The sequence below is a fragment of the Octopus bimaculoides genome, chromosome 26 (genome assembly GCF_046866305.1).
Source record: "Octopus bimaculoides isolate indiv1 chromosome 26, ASM4686630v1, whole genome shotgun sequence".
In the NCBI taxonomy this organism is placed as follows: Eukaryota; Metazoa; Mollusca; class Cephalopoda; order Octopoda; family Octopodidae; genus Octopus; species Octopus bimaculoides.
Window position 1 is genome coordinate 3,095,241 of NC_142953.1, and position 22,147 is coordinate 3,117,387.

Genomic DNA, 22,147 nt, shown 5'->3' on the forward strand with positions numbered 1-22,147 from the left:
TTTGCGTTACATAGCACCACCACCACCACTACAAACGGAGCCGCAGCTGTATTTTGAAGAGTTTTCAAGTACTTCTACCCCTCACCAAGTTGTTAACATATTTGGGCCGACAATTGATATTTGACCCTTAGGTTTAAAAGTATGTTGCTAACGACCAAAAGCTTAGCAGAGCAATAAATATATGGGCTGGAGTTGGCTAAGCGAAAAAAAAAAGTGGACAGGATGTGGTCTCCGAAAATAACTTCGCTGCTGAGTATCACCGATGAATGAAGATAGATGGATAGATAGATAGATAGATAGATAGATAGATAGATAGATAGATAGATAGATAGATAGATAGATAGATAGATAGAGACGGTATAGAGAGAGAGAGAGAGAGAGAGAGAGAGAGAGAGAGAGAGAGAGAGAGAGAGAGACGGTGTAGATAGATAGATAGATAGATAAATAGATACAAATGGAGATGTGTAGAATGCATAGGTAAAGAAAAAGAGAGAGAAACACCGAGATTTAGATAAGAGATGATAGAGCGTTGCTAAAACTGTTACCATATCGCTTAACAACCATGGTACGTCCCCAAAAGTCTCAGTCACCTGTCACTGGCTCCGTGAAGCCCAACGTTCGAACGGTGCTTTACACTTCCCACTGGTATGGGTGCCAGTCACACGGCACTGGCATCGGCCACAATTGGCCGACAGGCCTTCTGAAGCCCAACGTTCGAAAGGTGCTTCTCGCATGCCAGTTACGCGACACACGCGTCGGTCACGATCAGGATCTCACTTGGCTTGGCGGGTCTTCTCGAGCACGGCATATGGTCAAAGGTCTCGGCCACTTATCATTGCATCCGTGAGGCCCGACATTCGAAGATCATGCTTCATTCCCTTGTCTTCCTGGCTCTACCTCTTCCGCAGGTTCCCTCCACTGTTACAGTGCATCACTACTTCACACGGCTGTCCTTGTTCATCTGCGTGCGGCATTCCAGTGCTGCTGTCATATAAGAGTTTTCCATACATTTAGTCATACAAGAATGAGCATCTCCCTGCAGCAGCAGCAGCTGCAGCATCGCGTTATCTCTCAGTTTCAGTTGCATTTCAGCAGTCTTATCACGACCATCACAGATTCACCACCAGCAAAGAAGCTGTCATATAAAATGAAGATTCCACCACCACCCACCGCCGGCAAGAAAACACAGGAAATCACTTAATTTGAAAGTTAAAATGAAAAAAAAAAAAATGAAAAAAAAAAAATGAAAAAAAAAAAAGAAAAAAAAATGAAAAAAAAGAATTTCGTTTATTCTTTTACTTGCTTCAGTCATTTTGACTGTGGTCATACTGGAGCATCGCTTTGAAGGGTTTTAGCTGAACAAATCAATCTAGGATTTATTTTTTTACAGCCTAGTACTTATATTCTATCGGTCTCTTTCACCAAACTGTAAAGTTACAGGGATGTAAACACACCAACACCAGTTGTCAAGCTTTGATGTTACAGAATCAGTCCCAAAATCTAATCAGTTTGTGCCAGTCACGAGACCGAACATCCCTGAAAGTTTCATCTGAATCCATCCAGCGGGTCTTGAGATATCTTGTCCACGGACAAACAGACAGACAAACAAACAAACACAACTGAAAACAATACTTCCGCCTTCGCTAAGGCAGAGGTAATAATAAAGTGGCTAGCAACTTGAACCTGTATAGGTAAAATATGCAAATAAATTAGAGTATCGAAATACCACTTCCTGGAAATAGGAGTTAACACTCCAAAGCCACAAATTGCTCACACACACACACACACACACACGCGCGCGCAACTACATACATGCATACAGACAAACAGACAAACAGGATGTACTTTTGTTGCACCGACAGTATAGAAGTCACTTATCCTAAGTGGGGACCCGGAATTTATAGTAAGTGGGAACCCGGAACCCGGAATTTATCCTAAGTGGAACCACGTGATTCGGGAAGCAAACTGCTTTCCACACAATCACACCAGAACTTTCTTTAACACTTTAGATTTTCTTTCCATTTTGTTTCTCCGTTTTCGTTTTCGTTTTCACTCTGTTTCATTTTTCTGTCGGTGAATGACCTTTTATTTACATTTAATAGCAGCTCGTCATCCTTTGAAAACAAATATGTAAACATATTTTATGCAGTCGTTTATTTATTCATTTCTGCTCTCCACAATTTTCGGTCTCTGCTGTCGGTTGTGAGTGAAGCTACGAGGAGAAAGTGAAAAAGAGAAAGAGAGAGGGTACTACTGAATGTCAAGGGTATTGAAAGATTCATAAAATATCTTTTACGAATACCCAGACATTTTCTGTTTCTTTTTTTTTTTTATTATTATTATTCAGAAATCTCCAGCCATGAAACATTGAACGGGATTAAAAAGTTGCAGAGTGCAGAAACAATAATAAGAGTAAAAAAATACGAATAGTCTGATTTTTTTTTCTTACGGAAGTTTGGATAGGTGTAGAACATGGCTGTGTAATTAAGTAGCACATTTTGCAGCTATGTTGGTTTCTGGTTCATGCCAAATCAGAGAGGAATTTGGTGCAGCCTTCTAGCGTGCCATCTCAGTCAAACTGTCCAAACCATGCCGGCATGACAACGGACATTAAATAATGATGATGATGATGATGAACTTGAAATAGTAAAAGGAAAACTTATCAATATGCAGAATCCCATTTCAAAGCCAAAGGGTCAAAGATATGTTAGGGGTGTGATGGGGGCAGGCGTTGGCAGAAATAGGATGTAAAGGAATGACTTGAAAAGGGGGAAAAACAATAGGTTTGGTCAAGTAGGTTCCTCTTCAGCAAAATGGATATCTTGCACAAAAATGTCCTCTGGAGAAGCGAGATAGGGCAGTAAATTGGAAATAACAGGAGTGAAGGGCCAAGGACTGGATAGGAAAGGAAGAGACTGTGTTGGAATGTTGATGGGAGGGGGGGGGTCGTCGTCGCCATGGCGGTGGCAGCGCTGGTAGTGGTGGTCGTGGAGAGGTGAAGCAAGAAGAAAGGAAGTTAAGTCCATGGTTCAATTGATTAGAGAGAGAGAGAGAGAGAGAGAGAGAGAGAGAGAGTCCTTGGCCCTTCACTCCTGTTATTTCCAATTTATTGCCCTATCTTGCTTCTTCAGAGGACATTTTTGCTCAAGATATCCATTTTGCTAAAGAGGAACCTACTTGACCAAACCTATTGTTTTTCCCCCTTTTTAAGTCATTCCCTTACATCCTATCTACATCCTATTTCTGCTAACGCCTGCCCCCATCACACCCCTAACATATCTTTGACCCCTTTGGCTTTGAAATAGGATTCTGCAGATTGCTAAGTTTTCCTTTTTCAATTTTCGGTAATTTCAATTTTTCTTTTTTTTTTTTTTTCTTTCATTGTGTTTGATTTTATTTGCTCAACATCATAACACAGTTGTTGTTTCTGGTGGCCAACCCCTACAGAGTCCCACACACACACACACACACCCATGACCCTGTCTTTCATTCAAACAATTCATTTCTAAAATATTAAGAATTCCTTCCTGAGAATCTAATAAACAATACCAAAGCCCTCCCCCTTAAACAAATATAAGTATGTATACAAGTGTTTGTGTGTGTTTGTGTGTGTGTGTGTGTGTGTGTGTGATGCGTACACACACATATACAGACACACATGTATTCATACATACACGTATATATATATATATATATATATATATATATATATATATATATATATATATATATATATATATATATATATATATGTATATATATATATATATATATATAAACATAATTAAGGGATCAGCAATTGTTTTTTCTTCTTGTTTTTGCCTTTGTGAGTTACAAGTAATGCTATCTGTTGGAGTCTCAGCTTTTTTAGCTGCTATTTCTGAACTTCGGTATATGGTGAAGCAAATGCTTGCTGATCCCTTAATTATGTTTATAAATGTATAGGAACTTTTAAATAAGTTCTCCACCGATAATGGTGCTTACATACCGAAGGGCTTGGTAAAAATTATTAATTGTTGATTTATTAATAAATTAATAAATCTTTACCCTTTTAATTTGTAATATTTATATATTTATATATATATATATTCTTGATTATGGCAAATACTGCCAAAAAACTGCTACTCAGAGTTTCACGTTCCCATTCGTCTGGCAGTTATGATTCTAGATCATAATTGCCCACCAAACAGAAATGTGAAACTTTGAGTAGCAGTTTTTCTGACATTTTTGAGATGTTTTTGCAGCTTTTGTAATAAAGCATATTACTCTATCTCCGGTATTCGAGTACTACTTTTTTCCCCCCACCTTGTTTCACATTTATGTGCTTACTCGGGTATATATGTATATATATATGCACATGGTTTTCTTATATAAAAATATGTGCAATCACTTAAGCACACTCCTTGTTTAATTGTAAAGTAAACATGAATATATGCCACAGATACGGTAAAGTAAATATATGGTACAGAGACATTAAAAAGAGGAAATTGTGATACATCGTAATAATCCATTATAGTCATCCAAGCGAAGCTACAAATATAAAGGTTAGTTAGGAAAACATGAGCAAACTAATGATTCCCAAATGCGGTATAACTTACAAAATACAATTTTCATTGAAGTTAAAACAGAGCGCATGTGTCAGCTGACTAACAGGGTCACAAGTACTTATAATCTGATGACGACCATAATTAAAGCATTTGAATAAGACTAGCTAGGGCGGAAAAGATCCAATCCTGTGAAATGAAAGAGCTGTATGAAAGGAAGTTACGAGTTTAAGTTTGAAAAACCGCTGAGGATATAAATTTAGTGAAGTGAGAAAGGTGCATGTGGCTCAGGGATGGCTCAAGGTAGCAGTAACTTGAGCAGATGTTGATTAAAGATTTTTACGTGATCAGGGACGAGTTGCAATTTTTATGAAGAAATGGCCTATTAGACGGAAGAAAACGTTGCATTATGTCACTGTTGTTCAATAAAATCGCCATTCGCTTCAACCACAGCTTCCTAGCAACAACAAAAAATCCCGCTAAGCCTTTTATTGCCAGCTCAATAACAATAACGATAAAAATGATTTCAAATTTTGCCACAAGGCCAGCCATTTTCGATGAGGGGTTAAGTCGATTACATCGACCCCAGTGTCAAACTGGTACTTATTTTATCGACCTAGAAAGGATGAAAGGCAAAGTCTACCTCGGCGGAATTTAAACTCAGAACATAAGGACGGACCAAATCCCGCTAAGCATTTTGCTCGGCGTGCTAACGATTCGCCTAGCTCGCCGCCTTACGAACTAGTCATATTAACTTATTTTTATCTTAATTTCTTATAAATATACACATATGCGCGCACGTATTGTCCGACGATGGCTTATGTGGCCGAAACTTCGAAGTCACTGTGAACAATATTTTTGTATAAGAATAATAAATTTGTGCTCTACAAAAGTATAGAGTTACCCATCAGATTAACGTAAAATTTTTATTATAATTGAACATAAAAGCAAACAAGATACACACACACACACATTTCATATTTAGGCGTGTGTATGTTAAAGTTAGCTGTGATGGCCAAATAATGGGTGGCCACTTTATTTGGAAAATTATTAATAACGGCAAATATTTGTGTCTATTTTCATACAAATGGCCTGTTAAGTAAACTGTCTCGAATTTCATTTTTTAATATTCCGTTTGTTTCCGTATGTTATCGGCTTTCGTTTCACAACGTATTTAAACAGCTGCATCCATCTTACAAGTCACTACACTTTAACACTTCCGTTGACAAATCTTGTAAATCATCATAAACTTTAAGTGCGTATGTTGACGGAGGCGGAGAAGGACTGAACTGCTTCAAACACATTGTATTGCGAAGTTCGAAAATACTAGATATGATTATTTCAATATACATACATATATGCATACATGCATCAATAGATAGATAGATAGATAGATAGATAGATGAGGGTCTTCGTCTAGTGCTTGGTAGTAGCACTTACGATGGCAACCTCGTCGCTTCAATTCATGAACTGGGTGGTGCTTTGTGTTCTTAAGCAAAACACTTCACTTCACGTCGCTTTCCGATTATTTCGAAATCTGACGTCTGACATACCATGCACCTGTGCAGGCGACCTCGATTTAACGAAGGGAGTGAGCTAACGTACAGGACACACATTTGATCACATTAAAACAAGTTATTTGTGCAGGTTGTTTCGCAAGAAATTGCAGAACCCCCATCGGTCATATACCACACTCACACACACATCTTTGAAGATGAAGAATTATTCTCGCATTTATGTATAGACGGCAGTCTGGCAATCTGATCAGTAACGGTCGTTAGACATATTACGTCACTTATTTTGTTATGTCATGCTTTGTATTAAAAAAATATGATATAAATTTGGTCCAACCGATGTGCTGGTTAAACTGTGGTTTTCTCCATTTTCTATATATATATATATATATATATATATATATATATATATATATATATTGCATAGGCCCAGGTTATACACAATGTGAAGTAGGCGATCGCCTCGGGTGCTAAAATTGATTGGCGCCACGCAAATTGTGAACGACTTCGTAATATAATTAAAATCCCGGTCACATGCCAGAATATTATTTAAATGAGAATTAAAGGGACCTGCTATTTCTAGCTTACGCAAGCGGCCACGTGGAGAGCTCCCTTTGTTCTGTTGAATGTTTATCTGAAAGGATGAAGCAATAAGATTGTGTCATGTTGACTTGCCCTAGAAATAGCAACACCAAGACGTAATCTTCACATGTTTTTCTTGCTAAAATGAACAACATAATCCATAATAACTACCTCCATCTGTTCAGCCTGGATATTACGTCACAGACGTGTCATCGACTGCGAACAACCATTTTTTTTTTTAAACTGGGCTGTTTTGTTGCTCCTGAAGTGTCGCTCGTTTTTACATAAACAATTTCACGAACAAACATTTCATGACTGAATAACCAGACTGAAATATTTATACAAATTTGGCGAAATCTTGGGGCCCCTATAAAGCCGAATAAAAGGACTGATACTGTACGAGCAGAAAATCGGTCGGAGAACAATGCCTCTGCTCGTTATTATTAAAATGGTCACAAGCATATTCAATGTTGTAAATGAAAGAATTCTTAATTAAACTTACACCTGCACTGATGAGAAGAAAAAGCTCATTATGTAAATGACTTACTTTGAAGATAAAAGGCGGGACAGACGACCCGGAATTCACATCAAAAGCAATTAAAGATAGAACGCATTGTGGAACAAGTCCTGATCTTTAACAATACAATGTCGTTGGTCTTACTATGTTTGGATGATAAAGCTTGTCTTCTATTTTTCTATTTTGTAATCATTAGTTTTTAATTGTCGTATATGTTTGTGTGTCTGTGTTTGTGTCCCGAAACTTAGCGGTTCGGCAAAAGAAAAACGATAAAATAAGTACTAGGCTTACAAAGAATAAGACCTGACATCGATTTCTTCGACTGAAGGTGGCGCTCCAGCAAGGCCGCAGTCAAATTACAGAAACAAGTAAAAGAATTAAAGAATTACACGCATGTGTATTTTACGTGTTTACGTGTGAGTGTGTGCGTGTGCGTGTATGTGCATACGTGTGTGTGTGTGCGTGCGTGCGTGCGTGTGAGAGAGTGTGTGTGTGTGTGCGTGGTCGTTATGACGACAGGTAAAAATGTATGCCTGGTGTGACACTGAGAGGTATTAAAATTTTTATTTATTTTGTTCATTTCATGTTAAATCCGGAAATGGGATTTTGTTTAGCAAGCAGATTGTATGGCCTTTTATATTTTGACATACCTGTTGACACCTGCATTGATTATAAAGGCAACCAGCTTTCCGTGTGGGGGGAGGGTGTAAGGGGAGGCGAAATCAGAGAGACAGACAGAGAGAATATGTGACACACTTACGCACACACATATACATACATACCTACATACATAGGTATACATACATACATACATACATACATATATATATATATATATATGTATATATATATATATATATATATATATATATATATATATATATATAGAGAGAGAGAGAGAGAGAGAGAGAGAGAGAGAGAGAGAGAGAGAGAGAGAGAGAGAGAGAGAGAGAGAAAGCAATCCAAATACAAACTACAAAAAGAAGTGAAAACAAAAGTCCAACGGCCGTTCACAGTTAATATTAGATTGATGCGCCAAGAGGGAAAAATACTTATAGAGCGAAAGTTCTAAAGTACGAGTATAACGTTTCGGATATAGTCTTTCGTCGGACACAGGAGGCAAGTTCAAGAGACACAGGAAAGAGAAGGAAACTAAAGTAGAGAAGAAAAGAAATGAAAATGAGATGAGAGCCAACAAGAAAACCCACGTGGGTTAGGGCGCGTGTGTGTGTGTGTGTGTGCTAGCGTATTTCTTTCTTCTGTCGAAACTCTTTGTTCTTGGATGTTAAAAAGTTATGTCGATGCTTCTTTCAACCCTTTCTTCCTTCCTCTGAAAATATTTGAACAAAAAAGAAAAAAAAAACCGCATTCAGCCTAAGAGAGAATCAAAAGCATCGCGTTGGTACAGTAAGCACGTGTGTGTGTGTGTAAGTGCGTATGTGTTTGTCTTAGTGCATATGTGTGTACGTGTGCATTTGTGTATGCGTGCGTGTGTAAATGTGTATGTGCGTAAGAGTGCATTTATGTATGTATGTGTGTGTAAGTGTGTATGCGTGTAAGTGCATGTATGTATGTATGTGTGTGAGTGAATGTCTGTACGAGTGTACGTGCACACCAATGTATGGGAATGTGTGTTGGTGAGAATGTTTATATATGAGCATAAACGTGTGTGTATCAGTGTACGCGTGAGTATATGACTTTGTGCATGTATGTATATGTGTACACGTCAGTGTGCAGGAATGTATTGCGTGTGCATGTCTGCGTGGATATATATATATATGCGTGTTTATATATATATATATATATATATATATATATATGCGTGTTTATGTTACTTAAAATTTGGTGCACGTGATGTGTTAAAGGAGAGGACAGTGTGGGGCTGCACGTGTGTGTGTGTGTGTGTGTGTGTGTGTGTGTGTGCCCCTGCGTGTGTGTGTTTGTACGTATGAAAAACAAGATAATGTATCACGTTATTGTTATTTAACCCCAGGCTGACTTTGGATCGAGCAGATCCATGGTCAAAGTCGTTGTGAGGATATCGAAGGCTGTGCTACAGCATGTCCTCCCCTCCCAGGGCGTGGTCGCTTGCCTAAACTGGAGACCTAAAAGCTATCGTCCAATATGGCCCTCTCCCCTTTGTTAAGACACTGGCGTATGATTTGAGGGATTCGGCTGCTATATCCAGCAGGCCGATCGACCACGTACCGGCTCCCTCGTTGACTCATAATATCATGTGACTTTCTGAAAGTATATCCGACAGTGTGTGTGTGTGTATGTGTTAGGAAAATAGCTATCGCTTTTCTTGTTAGTAGAAAATAAGATAACGGAAGAATGACATGTGATGTTAGACAACGATCAACGACCGGTGTGTATCTGTCTGACGACGTGTGTGTGTGTATGCGTGCGTCTTATTGTGTTTGCATCTCTGCCTGTGTGTTCATATATATTTTTTCTTTCTTTCCTTTATCCTTTTACTTGTTTCAATCAGTTTGACTATGGCCATACTGGAGCCACCGCCTTATAGTCGAAGAAATCGACCCCTGGACTTACTCTTCGTGAGCCTAGTACTTATTCTTTCGGTCTCTTAGGCCGAACCACTAAGTTACGGGGACGTAAACAAACCAACATCGGTTGTCAAGTGATGAGGGGGACATTAAGAAACAAACACACAAACATATACATACATATATATACGACGGGCTTCTTTCAGTTTCCGTCTAGCAAATCCACTGGCAAGACTTTGGTCGGCCCGACGCTATAGTAGAAGACACTTGCCCAGGTGTCTAAATACCACCTCCGACAACAACAACAGTCATACCAATAAGAAACATATTTCCATTTAAGGACATCGTCCGTTGTTACAGCTGCTAAGCATGAAGAACCAGACGTAATGGTGACCCCTAGAATGCTTCTGATCGTATGTCTTCTCATTAAAGGTTGACCTAGGCTAGACAACAACAACAACGGCAACAAAGTAACACCGGTAATAACAAAAGGCATACCAGCTGTGACCATCACCTCTGATTCTTTTCATTTAAGATCTGTAACAACAGGTGAGTCTCTTTATATACATATATTGCTACAGCTCTTATATGAAAAGAATCAGAGGCGATGGTCACAGCTGGAATGCCCTTTCATCATGTCTATTCATTGAAGGCAGATCTAGGCTAACCACCACAACAAGATCATCGATAACAATAAATATAAGGAAGCCCCGCCCCCCTGTCGTTACAGCTGTTAAACGTAAAGAGACAGAGGTGGTGGCCACAGCTGGAATGCTTTTGATGATATGTATACTCATTGAGGGCTGACCTAGTTAACCACCACGAGCACCAACAACATTAGCAACAGTAACACTGATAATAACATATTCATAAACAGATCATCTGTTGTTACAGCTGTTTACCATAAAGAGACAGGTGATAGCCATGCCTGGAATGCTTTTCATTACGTTGAGAGCTGACCTAGTTAACCATCCCCACGACCACCACCAACAACAATGACAGTAACATCGATAATAACAGGTATGTCTTCGTATAGAAAGGTCGTCTGTTACCACAATTGCTAAACGTAAGGAAACAGAGTGGATGGCCACGACTGGAATGATTTTGATTGCATTGAGAGCTGACCTAGTTAACCACCTGCACGATCACCTCCACCAACAATGACAGTAACATCCATAATAACAGGTAAGTCTTCGTATAGAAAGGTCGTCTGTTGTCATAATTGCTAAACGTAAAGAAGCAGAAGGGAGAGTCACGACTGGAATGCTTTGGACCAAATGTGTATTCATTGAGAGATGACCTAGTTAACCTCCTCCCACGACCACCACCAACAACAACGACAATAACATCCATAATAACAGGTATATCTTCGTATAAAAAAGGTCGTCTGTTGCCACAGCTGCTAAACGTAAAGAAACAGAGGGGGTGGCTACGGCTGGAATGCTTCTGATTGCTTTGAGAGATGACCCAGGCCAAACTCCACCACCAACATGAACAACAACAGCAACAAATAAACGATATATCTTAAATATAAGCAGGCCATCTGTTATGGTTCCCTCCATGTGAGAAGCAGACATATATCGACTGAGACGCTGACCTTGTGCTGACTCCGATTTCCGTCATTAATCAAACAACACAGCAATGAGTCAGTAAGTCAGTGAGTCAGTGAGTCGGTCAGGCTGGCAAACAGGTTAATGTATGTACGTCGCGAGTGTGTGAACGTTCGCGCGCGGGCGTAAACAAACAGACGCCCAAACACACACAAACATACAAACACACAGACACCAAACATTTAGACACAGAGAGTCTTTTAGCTTCACTTCCCCCACCACCGCCGCCATTTCACAATAAATCACATATTTGTGCCTCTATGTGTGTGTGCGTGTCACCTTGGGCAAGTGTTTTCTGCTGTAACATCGGGCCGACCAAAGTTTTCCGAGTGGATTTGGTATGTGTGTGTGTGTGTGTCTTTGTGTCTGTGTTTGTTCCATCACCGCTTGACAATCGTAACTTAGCGGTTCGGTTACAGAGACCAAGAGAATAGATACTAGGTTTTAAAAACTAAGTCTTGGGGTCGATTCATTCGACTAAAACTTCTTCAAGGCGGTGCTCCAGCATGGCCGTAGTCAAACGACTGAAACTAGCAAAAGAACAAAAAAGAATTTAATCACAAAAATATAATATGATTATTTTAAACAACGAATGGCTCTGGGGCTCCTCCATTCGAGTGAAAAATGAGAACCAAAAGGATTCGTCGGTAAAAAAAAAAAGGGAAAATGGCCGAAACTAAAATATAAGACACCGTAGAAGGAAATGGAATCATAACAGAAGAAAAAGAAGGAAGATGAAGATACTAAACTTTCTAAGATGTGAAAGGAATTAAAATAGAAGATTAAGTGTAACCCACGAAACATCCAGGATAGGAATGGAATTATAATAGAGTGTCTGCGACTAAAGTACAAAACATCCAAGACGGAATGGAATTATAATAGACGACTAAGAGAGTAAACCATCCCTCGTTAACTCGTCATTCTATTGATGATTAATCGCAAAACATTATTCAAATAATTCCATCACATTCTCTCCAGAGTGAAAGAGTTGCCATATTCGGCAATCCCCTTCTGTTCGTTTCTCTTCTTTCTTTTGTATTCCTCGTGTTTTTTTTTCAATTTTATTTATTTGTTTTATATTTAATTCAATTTTTTTACAGCCAACGTAGATTTCATTATAAGTACATATGTGTGTGTATATATATATATATATATATTTATATACACGTGTATGTATGTATAGGTTTTGCTCTTGTTTTTCACAGCGTTTTCTTACGTCAAGAAGGATTTCATTTTCGTTCTGTTTCTCCTCTTCTTCCAGTTGGCTGCCAGGAGGCATCAGCCGAAATTATATAAAACAGAAGTGGAAGAGAAGAAGAAGAGGAAGAAGAAGATTTCTGGCAGATTCTCCCGTCTTCGAGAGAACGTGGGACTCGCCGCCGCCGCCACCATTGCTGCAAATACCAAAAGTACCAACACCACCTCCGACGCCGTCACCACCACCACCACCACAATCACATCTACGACTACAACCTCCATCATCACCACCACCATTACCCCCACCCCCACCACCACAACCACTCACAAATATCAATATCACCAACATCACCTCTGCCGCCGCTGCAAATAACACCATCAATTTTAACTCTGCAAAAATCCTAAACCCCCCCCCCCCCACACACACACACACTTATCCCCACTCGCCTGAATACCACCAATACCACCATTGCGAATAGCATCATCAATTTTAACTCGGAAGAAAAACAAGCCGCCACCGAGGCCACCACCGCCACCACCGCCATCACCGCCATCACTGCTAATAAGCGGCCTCACCTGAGTCTACAAGGAAGCCTTTTACGTGAGCTCTAGATCTGCTAGAAATACCGGATAGTTTCGCTGAGATCGCATGTTATGATAAGGCCGAAGGAAGGACACAATGGTCAACGGGATGGTCATGGCTGAAATGTTTTTGATCTTAGGTTTGTTAGTTCAATCGAGCATTCTTGGAGCTGGAACCGGCATTTCGCACGTCGTTACGTTCTGGATTCAAATTCCGCCGAGGTCGATTTTGCCTTTCATCCTTCCGAGGTCAATAGATTAAGTACCAGTGGAACACCGGGGTCGACGTAATCGACTAGTCCTCTCCCACCAAATTTCAGGCCCTGTGCCTCCAGTAGAAAGGTTTATTAAAGCGCGCCGGACAAAATGCTGCTAAAAATATTGTCCGTCTTTATGTTTTGAGCCCTAATTCTGCAGAGGTTGACATTGCCTTTCATCCTTTCGGGATCGATAAAATAAGTACCAGGGATATACTGATGTCGATGTTATCGACTTAGCCCTTTTCCCGAAACTGCCGACTTATGCCAAAATTATTATCATTATTATTATTATTATTAATATCCCGAAACGATGAAAGGCAAAGTCAACCTCGGCGGAATTTGAACTCAGAACGTAAGAGACAAACGAAAATAGCGCTAAGCACTTTTGTCCGACGTGTTTAACGATTCCGCCAGACGTCAATATCATCAACATCAGAAATTCTAAAAGTTTTGATGATAGTGGTGATGATGATGATGATGGTGGTGGTGGTGGTGGTGGTGGTGGTGGTGGTGATGATGTTGCTGATGGTGATGATTAAAAACAACAAGCCACCTGCAGTGCCACCAATTCCACTTAACAACAACAACAACAGCAACATTACAAAAATAACTACGTGAACACCACCACCAACACAACAACATCAACAAGATCAACAATAATAAATTGCTAGAGATGGAGAAGCCAAATGTGAGACGGTGTTTCTCCCGAAAATTTAACGATGTCTTTTTTTATTCTATTCTTTTCTGGCCTCCAACAGGAATTTTAAACAATCTCTAACAAAACAACAACAACAACACCGTCTCAGACACCATCACCTCCACCACTACCAATCTTCCCTCCTACCTACACACATTTCCCCTCCCCTCACTATCATCCATTCATTGTTTTCCTCTTCCTTTTTTATCTCTACTCATTCTCTTCTTTCTTTCTTTCCTTTTCCATTAATTACTTTCGCTTTCAGTGTTCTCTCTCTCCCCTCCCCTCCTCTCCTCACCTTTCTTTCTTTCTCTTTCCTTTTCGTCCAAAACCTGATCATTTGTTATCTACCATCTGTGTGTATGTGTGAGTGTGTGCGCGTATGTGTGAGTGTGCGCGTATGTGCGTATGAGTGAACATGCTGCTCGCGCGCACGCATACACACACATGCACAAACATATTTCCTCCGTATCTGTGTGTATGTATATATATGTGTGTGCGTCTGTGTGTGTATGTGTGTGTGTATATATACATATACACGCACGCACACACACACACACATACATAAATGCATATCCTCACACACACACACACACACACACACATCCACTCGCATATACACTAACATACACACGCACACATACATTTTTGGCAGTGGAGATTGATATTGTCAGACTCCGTTCGTCCTCAGCGTGGAATTTCTTTTCCTTATATTATTCCCGTTTTTTTTTATATATATACATACAGTAGCTTCACACACACAGTATATATATACACGCGCACGATACTTTTCTACAATTAATTAGTCATAGAAGGTGGGTGACGGGGGAAGGCGGAATGATCGTGACCGTTGTGTGCCCTCTAAGACCAACAATTCTCCAAGAAACCCCAGACCACAACAACTACAGAACGGTGCCGCAACACGACAGGGTCTTTAAAGCTTTTGTTTAATAGAAAAACATTTGGTGAAAGCGACCGGATCTGGGGAGCACGAAGAAACGGATTTTTCACGATAAAACCTAGGGTCGATTTATCCAACTAACGGCGGTGCTCCAGCATGGCTGCAGTCAAATGGCTGAAACAAGTTCGCTAAATTCTCTTAAGCAAACATACAGGCGCGGGAGTGGCTGTGTGGTAAGTAGCTTACTTACCAACCACATGGTTCCGGGTTTAGTCCCACTGCGTGGCACCTTGGGCAAGTGTCTTCTACTACAGCCTCGGGCCGACCAAAGCCATGTGAGTGGATTTGGTAGACGGAAACTGAAAGAAGCCCGTCGTATATATGTATATGTATATATATGCGTGTTTGTCCCCCCCAACATCGCTTGACAACCGATGCTGGTGTGTTTACGTCCCCGTAACTTAGCGGTTCGGCAAAAGAAACCGATAGAATAAGTACTAGGCTTACAAAGAATAAGTCCTGGGGTCGATTTGCTCGACTAAAGGCGGTGCTCCTTATATATATGTGTGTGTGTGTGTGGGTGCAGGCATGGCTGTATGGTAAGAAACCTGTTTCCCAACCACATGGTTCCAGGTTCAGTCCCACTATGTGGTACCTTGGGTGTGTTATTAATGGTGTGATGATCCTCCCGAAATACAACAACAGCAACAAAATTTTTTAAACTAAATTAACAACGGTGGGACGGAAGTACCGCTACATCGTCGGTCAATCTGCTAGAAATAGTAGTCAAATGCTGCTTATATCACACTCAAACGACTGAAAAGTCAAGTCTCTCAAATCATCTTTTTACTCCTTTCTTCTTCTTCTTCGTCTTTTTCTTTTTCTACTCCTTCCTTTTCATACTGCTCCTCCTCCTCCTCCTTCCCCCTCTTCCTTCTCCTTTAAATTCTAGGTTAAACAAATGATTTTCAATCTGACAAACTGAGTTCAACCACCACCACCAACACCATGTCTGCCACCGTCACCACCACTACCGCCAATAACAACAAAATGTTAATGAAATGTTCTGCCCCTCCACTCCTTTTATTAATCAGCAAACAAAATAAACTTTACAACGAAATAATTCTTCCTTGTTGGCCATTGACGTTGGACAAGCTTTAAAAAAGAAGTCGAAAAAACCATCTTATTTTCATTAAATATGACAATTGCTTCACCATCGTTGTTTTTCTAATCTTTGCAGCGCCCCCTATGTGAGGCTGCGTCATCATTAACCAGTGAAATACTCTACATTTCAACTTGTTTCAGTCATTTGACTGCGGCCATGCTAGAGCACTGCTTTGAAAGGCTTAATCGAACAAATCGACTCCTAGGGCATGTTTCGTTGCCTTTTGCCGAACTGCTAGTTGACGGGGTCGAAAACAAACCAACACTGGTTGTCAAGTGGTGGTGATGGAACGAACACAAATACACACATATATATATTCTTTCATTCTCTTTCTTGTTTAGAGATTATCGTGGCTTAAAACATCTTTGATTAAAGGTAGTTTCTACTTCGCGGATTTTCACCTATTGCGGCGTGTTTTGGAACGTAACACGCGATAGTTGAAGGATTACTGTACACATATGTATATATATAAATGTGTATATGTGTGTGTGTGTGTGTGTGTGTGTGTGTGTATACGCACACACATACTCCTGTCTTACTTAACATCGTTCTCTCTTACCGAATAAATAATAAATTTAAAAAAGCCGCTAATGTCAATTACCCACTTCTCTTGGTAAATGTTAGAACATACCTTTGATGAATCAGACACACAGACAGATGTGTATACTCAAACAAATAAACAAACAAATGCATGCATAAATAAATAAGTATCAGAGGAGCATGAAGTGTAAAAGTGTTTCAATTTCGAGTGAGTCAAGTTCAAAAGAGTTTGTTTGCAAGTAAGACATTTTAATTTGTTGCAATATGGCGGTGAGACATCGTCAAGAAAGTGACGAAGGAGTTAGACGAGAAGGAAGTAGTTTTAAGTATTTAATGATTTTTTTCTTTTAATAAGGACTCGTTCTTCGTTTTTGTTCATTTGGTTGTTGTTGTTGTTGTTGATTAGCCTATGTTCAAAGCCGTTCCAACCGTGATCGTTCCCTCTTATCTGTCTATTTTTTTTTTTTGTAGGTTGGGTATCTGGAAGAGCAATATCTGAGGTGCTGTGGCAATGCTGGGGCACCATCTTGAAGATTTTTAGTCTAACAAATCGACCTCAGTACTACTATTTCTTCTAAATTTTATACTTTCTCTATCAGTCACTCCTACCGAACGCTAGGTAACATGGACGCAAAGTTACAAACCAACACCGGTTGTCAAACTATATATATATTGTATATATACATATATATTGTATATATTTGCATGGTGGTTGTCTACTCCTTAAACAGAGTTTGACCACCTCCTGCACCTACACCTTAGCCCTTTCATGGCGTCTGATGTGGCTTTTTAAACCAGACAGTGTTTTGAAAAAACACCCACACAGATTGCACCTCTGATTTGCACTACCAATACCTGCAGGTAAGTTCTGCTCATTGTGGATCCTAACATCCTTGCATACATATATATATATATATATATATATATATATATATATATATATATATATATGCATAACATTATCCTCAGCCCATCTGTAAATTAAATCTCACTCCTGCTGCAGATGTGCAACCTTTGAGGTGCTGCTCCAGCATGGCTGCAGTCAAACGACTGAAATGTGTAGAAGAATAAACAAAATGAATATGGATTGAAACTTCTGGCGATTTGCTGTGCTTGAGAAGACATGTCAAGCTCAGTAAAATTGTGGCTGTCGTTGCATATGGGCATGTCCCATACACCCCTCTTCAGCTGAATGATCTTAAACCTTGTGGCCTCGTGGGTGCTGGTGTCATGCAAAAAGCGTGATTTGAGGAAACTTCACTGCTATTTCTAGCTGTCCAAGTGACCATGTGGAGGTCTCCCTTTCCATCCATAGCTTCTTATAATAAACGGGTGGCATTAGAGTATTATAAGTAGTTCTGTTGACATGCTCTGCTAAATCTCTAAAGTCAACAGCATTTGTTGGTCCCACCCTGGTGGGGTTTCACTTGCAGATCAAGTTTCACGATAATTTCATCTATTTCCTTTGAATGAGTTTGGAGAATATTTTTGTTTGTTTGTTTCTTTCTTTCTTTTCATTCATTCTTTCTTTCTTTTTTATTCTTTCTGTTTCATTCTTTATTTATCTTTTACTTGTTTCAGTCATTTGACTGCGGCCATGCAAATTGACCCTAGGACTTTTTTTTTTTTAATGCTTGAGAACTTATTCTATTGGTCTCTTTTGCAGAACTGCTAAGTCACGGGGATGTAAACACACCAGCACTGGTTGTCAAGCGGTGATGTCGGGTGAGGTGGGGGGGTGCAAACAGACACAAAAACACTCGCACACACACACATATATATACAATGAGTTTCTTTCAGTTTCCGTCTAACAAATCCACTCACAAGTGTTTGGCCGGCCCCAAGGCTATAGTAGAAGACACCTGCCTGAAATTTTGGGAGAGGGGACTAGTCAATTACATTGATCCCCCCCCCCCCCCAGTACTCAACTGGTACCTGTTTTATTGACCCTGTAAGGATGAATGGCAAAGTCGACCTCAGCGGAATTTGAACTTAGAACCAAAAAGCCAGACGAAATGCCACTAAGCATTTTGCCAGGCGTGCTACCGATTCAGCCAGCTCCCTTCCTTAACAACAACAACAACAACAAGAATGATAATAAAAACTAGTCATATGCAAACAAATTCGTACCAAAGTTAATGCTACATGAATGAGTTTGTTAAACTTACTGACTAATAAGTATATTACAATTATATTCTACTACATGTGTGTGTGTGTATATATATATAAACACACACACACACACATACACACACACACACACACACATATATATATATATATATATGCATATATGTATGTATGAATGTATGTACATATGTGTATGTAAGAGAAAAATGTCAGTGTGTGGCTTTCATCCAAATATAAAGGGCGAAATATATATATATGTGATGAATATATTTCGTTAAATTTACGGGGAATGTAGAAAAAACAATCCCTTCTCCCCATCAAGAAAAATAATAATAATAAAGAAACAAAAAAAAAACAGAAATGAAAGTAGAAAAACCCAAAAATTCTAACCCACCCATCCACCCACCGCCGCGCCGAAAAAATTTTTGATTCCACCCCCACCCCCCTCCTGGCAGCATCGTCCCCCCCACTTCTTACAGTTTAGCTTAAACAACGATAATTTGTGCATTAAACTCTCTTTGCTTGTTACCAAAATAGAAATTGGTTGAATGATGTCAGTGAGCAGTGACTCGTCTGGCATGTGTGGGCGTCATTCTTGCTATATTGACTCCAAAAATAGAGATGGTATTAGCGAGAGAGAGAGAGAGAGAAAGAGAGAATGACAGAGAGAGAGAGAGGGGGGAAGTAAGGAGAGAGAGAGAGAGAGAGAGAGATTGCTGCTAACAAAGATCAACGGACACAAATAGATACATACAAATGCTTCTGTGTTAATGTGTAAATTATGATTACGATGATGATAATGATGATGATGATAACTGCTCGTCTGTATGTGGTGGGGTGACTGTATATATATATATATATATACATATATATATATACACACACACATATATGTGTGTGTGTGTGTACATATATATATATATATGGACATACATACATACATATACATATATATATATATATATACACATACATATATAATGAAAACAATCTGAAAATGCAGGAGTCTTAAAAGTATCTATTAACTTAACCGGTTTCACTTATTTAAAAAGATTTTCAAAAGTAAAGTATGACGTTTTGTGCATCCTCTGTGGTCCACCAGAATAAAATAGTAATCAAAGGGGTCCAGAGTCCCATAGGTACAAAAAAAAAATGGCTGAGAACCAACAGTGTAGAACAATTGATGTTAGTGAAAATTCTTTGGTGGAATAACCCGGTGTGACCATAGCTAGCAATAACGAGGTATGTTGGAAAAAAAAACTGATCTAATGCGACAGTTAGTAGTTGGTAGGACATGTTTGTTTTGGAATAAAATGAAGAAGATGGAAAAATAAACAGGAGGAAAACAAACTCCGAAAGAAAGAAAAAAATAATAGTAATTATCAGAAAGGATTTGAGTCATGTTGAGGTGGTTGTTGTTGTTGTTGGGCCCCAGGTTAGTTCTGATAAAAATTAACATTGATCAAAGGCAATCCAGCTGTGAGCATCATACTATTTTCTATTCAGATGCTATAGTAATAATGATGCAAAAACTAAAGCTACCAAAACAAAGCTAGCACCACCGTTATTTCTATAACTACAACCATTATTGCATATATTTGAGAACAAATATCGCAATAGAGATGCCATTACTATAAAATCGATCATAAATTTGTATTGGTAAATTGATTAAGAAACGGCAAACCACAGCAGGACACGACATAACTTGAAGCCACGCAACGCGGTTCCAGGTCTGGCAATGGACAAAGATAATAGAAATTAACCATTGGCAAAAAGGAAAAAAGAAAAAAAAAGTACTTTATGCTGTTTAGAAAATATTTTGTAATGTAATATTTATTCTTTTATTCTTTTTATTTGACTGCGGCCATGCTGGAGCACTGCCTTTATTCAAACAAATAAACCCCAGGACTTATTCTTTGTAAGCCTAATACTTATTCTATCGGACTCTTTTGCTGAACTACTAAGTTACAGGGACGTAAACGCACTGTCTCAAGTCCTAGGACTTTTGGGATGGGTTACTTGGTTTTTGGTGGGGTGTAAAAGTGATCAAGGTCACAGCATCCCTCTCAATGGGACACCAGTCTCATCTCAAAAGAGAACCATTAGATAACATTGAGGAGTGTATTAATTTGAATTACGATCCATATTCTATCTTTTGTCCTTCTATATAAAATACCACAATTAGCCGTCATTTTGGACGGCACAGGGCCAGCTAGTCTATATATACATACATACATATATATATATAAATTCTTGGTGATGCAAGGTGGAAATTAGAACTTAGAACATCAGAATATAAAGAAAGCTCTAAAGAACAGCATGTGAATATTGAGCTGATCCAAAGAAAGAAATATTTTAAGTCCTCTTGAAAGTTTATTTTATTTATTCTTCTGACGTCAACAACATAAAAATCTCATTGATAAGAATAAAGTATCTAAAATGAAAAGAGAAATTTCAAGGATTGCTTTGGTACAATGGTAAAACATCTGTCATGTTTACAGGAGAAAGGGGGGTTTGAGTCCCAAAGGCAGCCTTTGACCTTTTTTTTTTTTTTTCAATCAATATTTATGTGCTGTTCTTTATAGCATTATGTGATGTGCTTCAAGAAACACTGTTCCAAACAAGAAATATTTCACATCCTCTCAGAAGTACATGAAATTCTTATGACGTCAACAACATGAGCATACACACACACACACACATACATGTATTATTATTTTTATTATCATTATTATTAATAACAGAAGTTTTCAGAGTGACTCAAAGGCCAAGAGCTTATAAATGTATGCATATGTATGCGTAGATGAATATATATATATATATACATATATATATACAGATTGCTAGATAGAGATATAGGTGTGTGTGTGTGTGTGTATAGAGAGAGAGATAGATGAATACATGTATGTGTGTGTGTGTGTAGAAATACACATGTATACATACATATGTGTGTGTATGTTAGTATAAAACTGTTTGGCAATTTATCAAAGTGTGTTTCTGTCTAAAGGTTATACAAGCTTCTTTCGAGTCAGCATCACCAGTTCTGCTTACGTTAGCAAATCTAGAAAAACACTACATTGTCTAAGCTGCTGTTAGCTCTGTGCCGCCGTCAATGTTTATGGAAGTGAGGCTGGTTTGGTTCCTGTTGAATAATGGAAGAGTTTCTGCTGTAAAGCACCGGCACCTTGGCTTCTGTGCCAACGATTGCTTCTTTTGCCAATATAGGCTAGTGAAATACACACACACACACACACACACACACACACATGAATGCATGTAGGTGTGTGTGTGTGTGTGTGTATTTATATTAGGTGTTTGCTAAAAAAGGATTATTAATTTAAAATAGCAATCTGTGCATTTTACTTAAAGTAGATACGTCACTGCAGACCTAATTTACTGTG

General features: G+C 39.0%; 1 long non-coding RNA gene across 1 annotated transcript in view; it reads right to left on the reverse strand.

The window, feature by feature from the left end:
• Positions 1-1,268: 1,268 nt before the first annotated feature.
• The window catches only part of LOC149130919 (uncharacterized), a 65,945-nt gene continuing 45,066 nt past the window's right edge, over positions 1,269-22,147 (reverse strand). The window contains exon 2 of the long non-coding RNA XR_016238559.1: positions 1,269-2,212. This is a non-coding gene — a long non-coding RNA (uncharacterized LOC149130919). The remainder of the gene's footprint in view (positions 2,213-22,147) is intronic.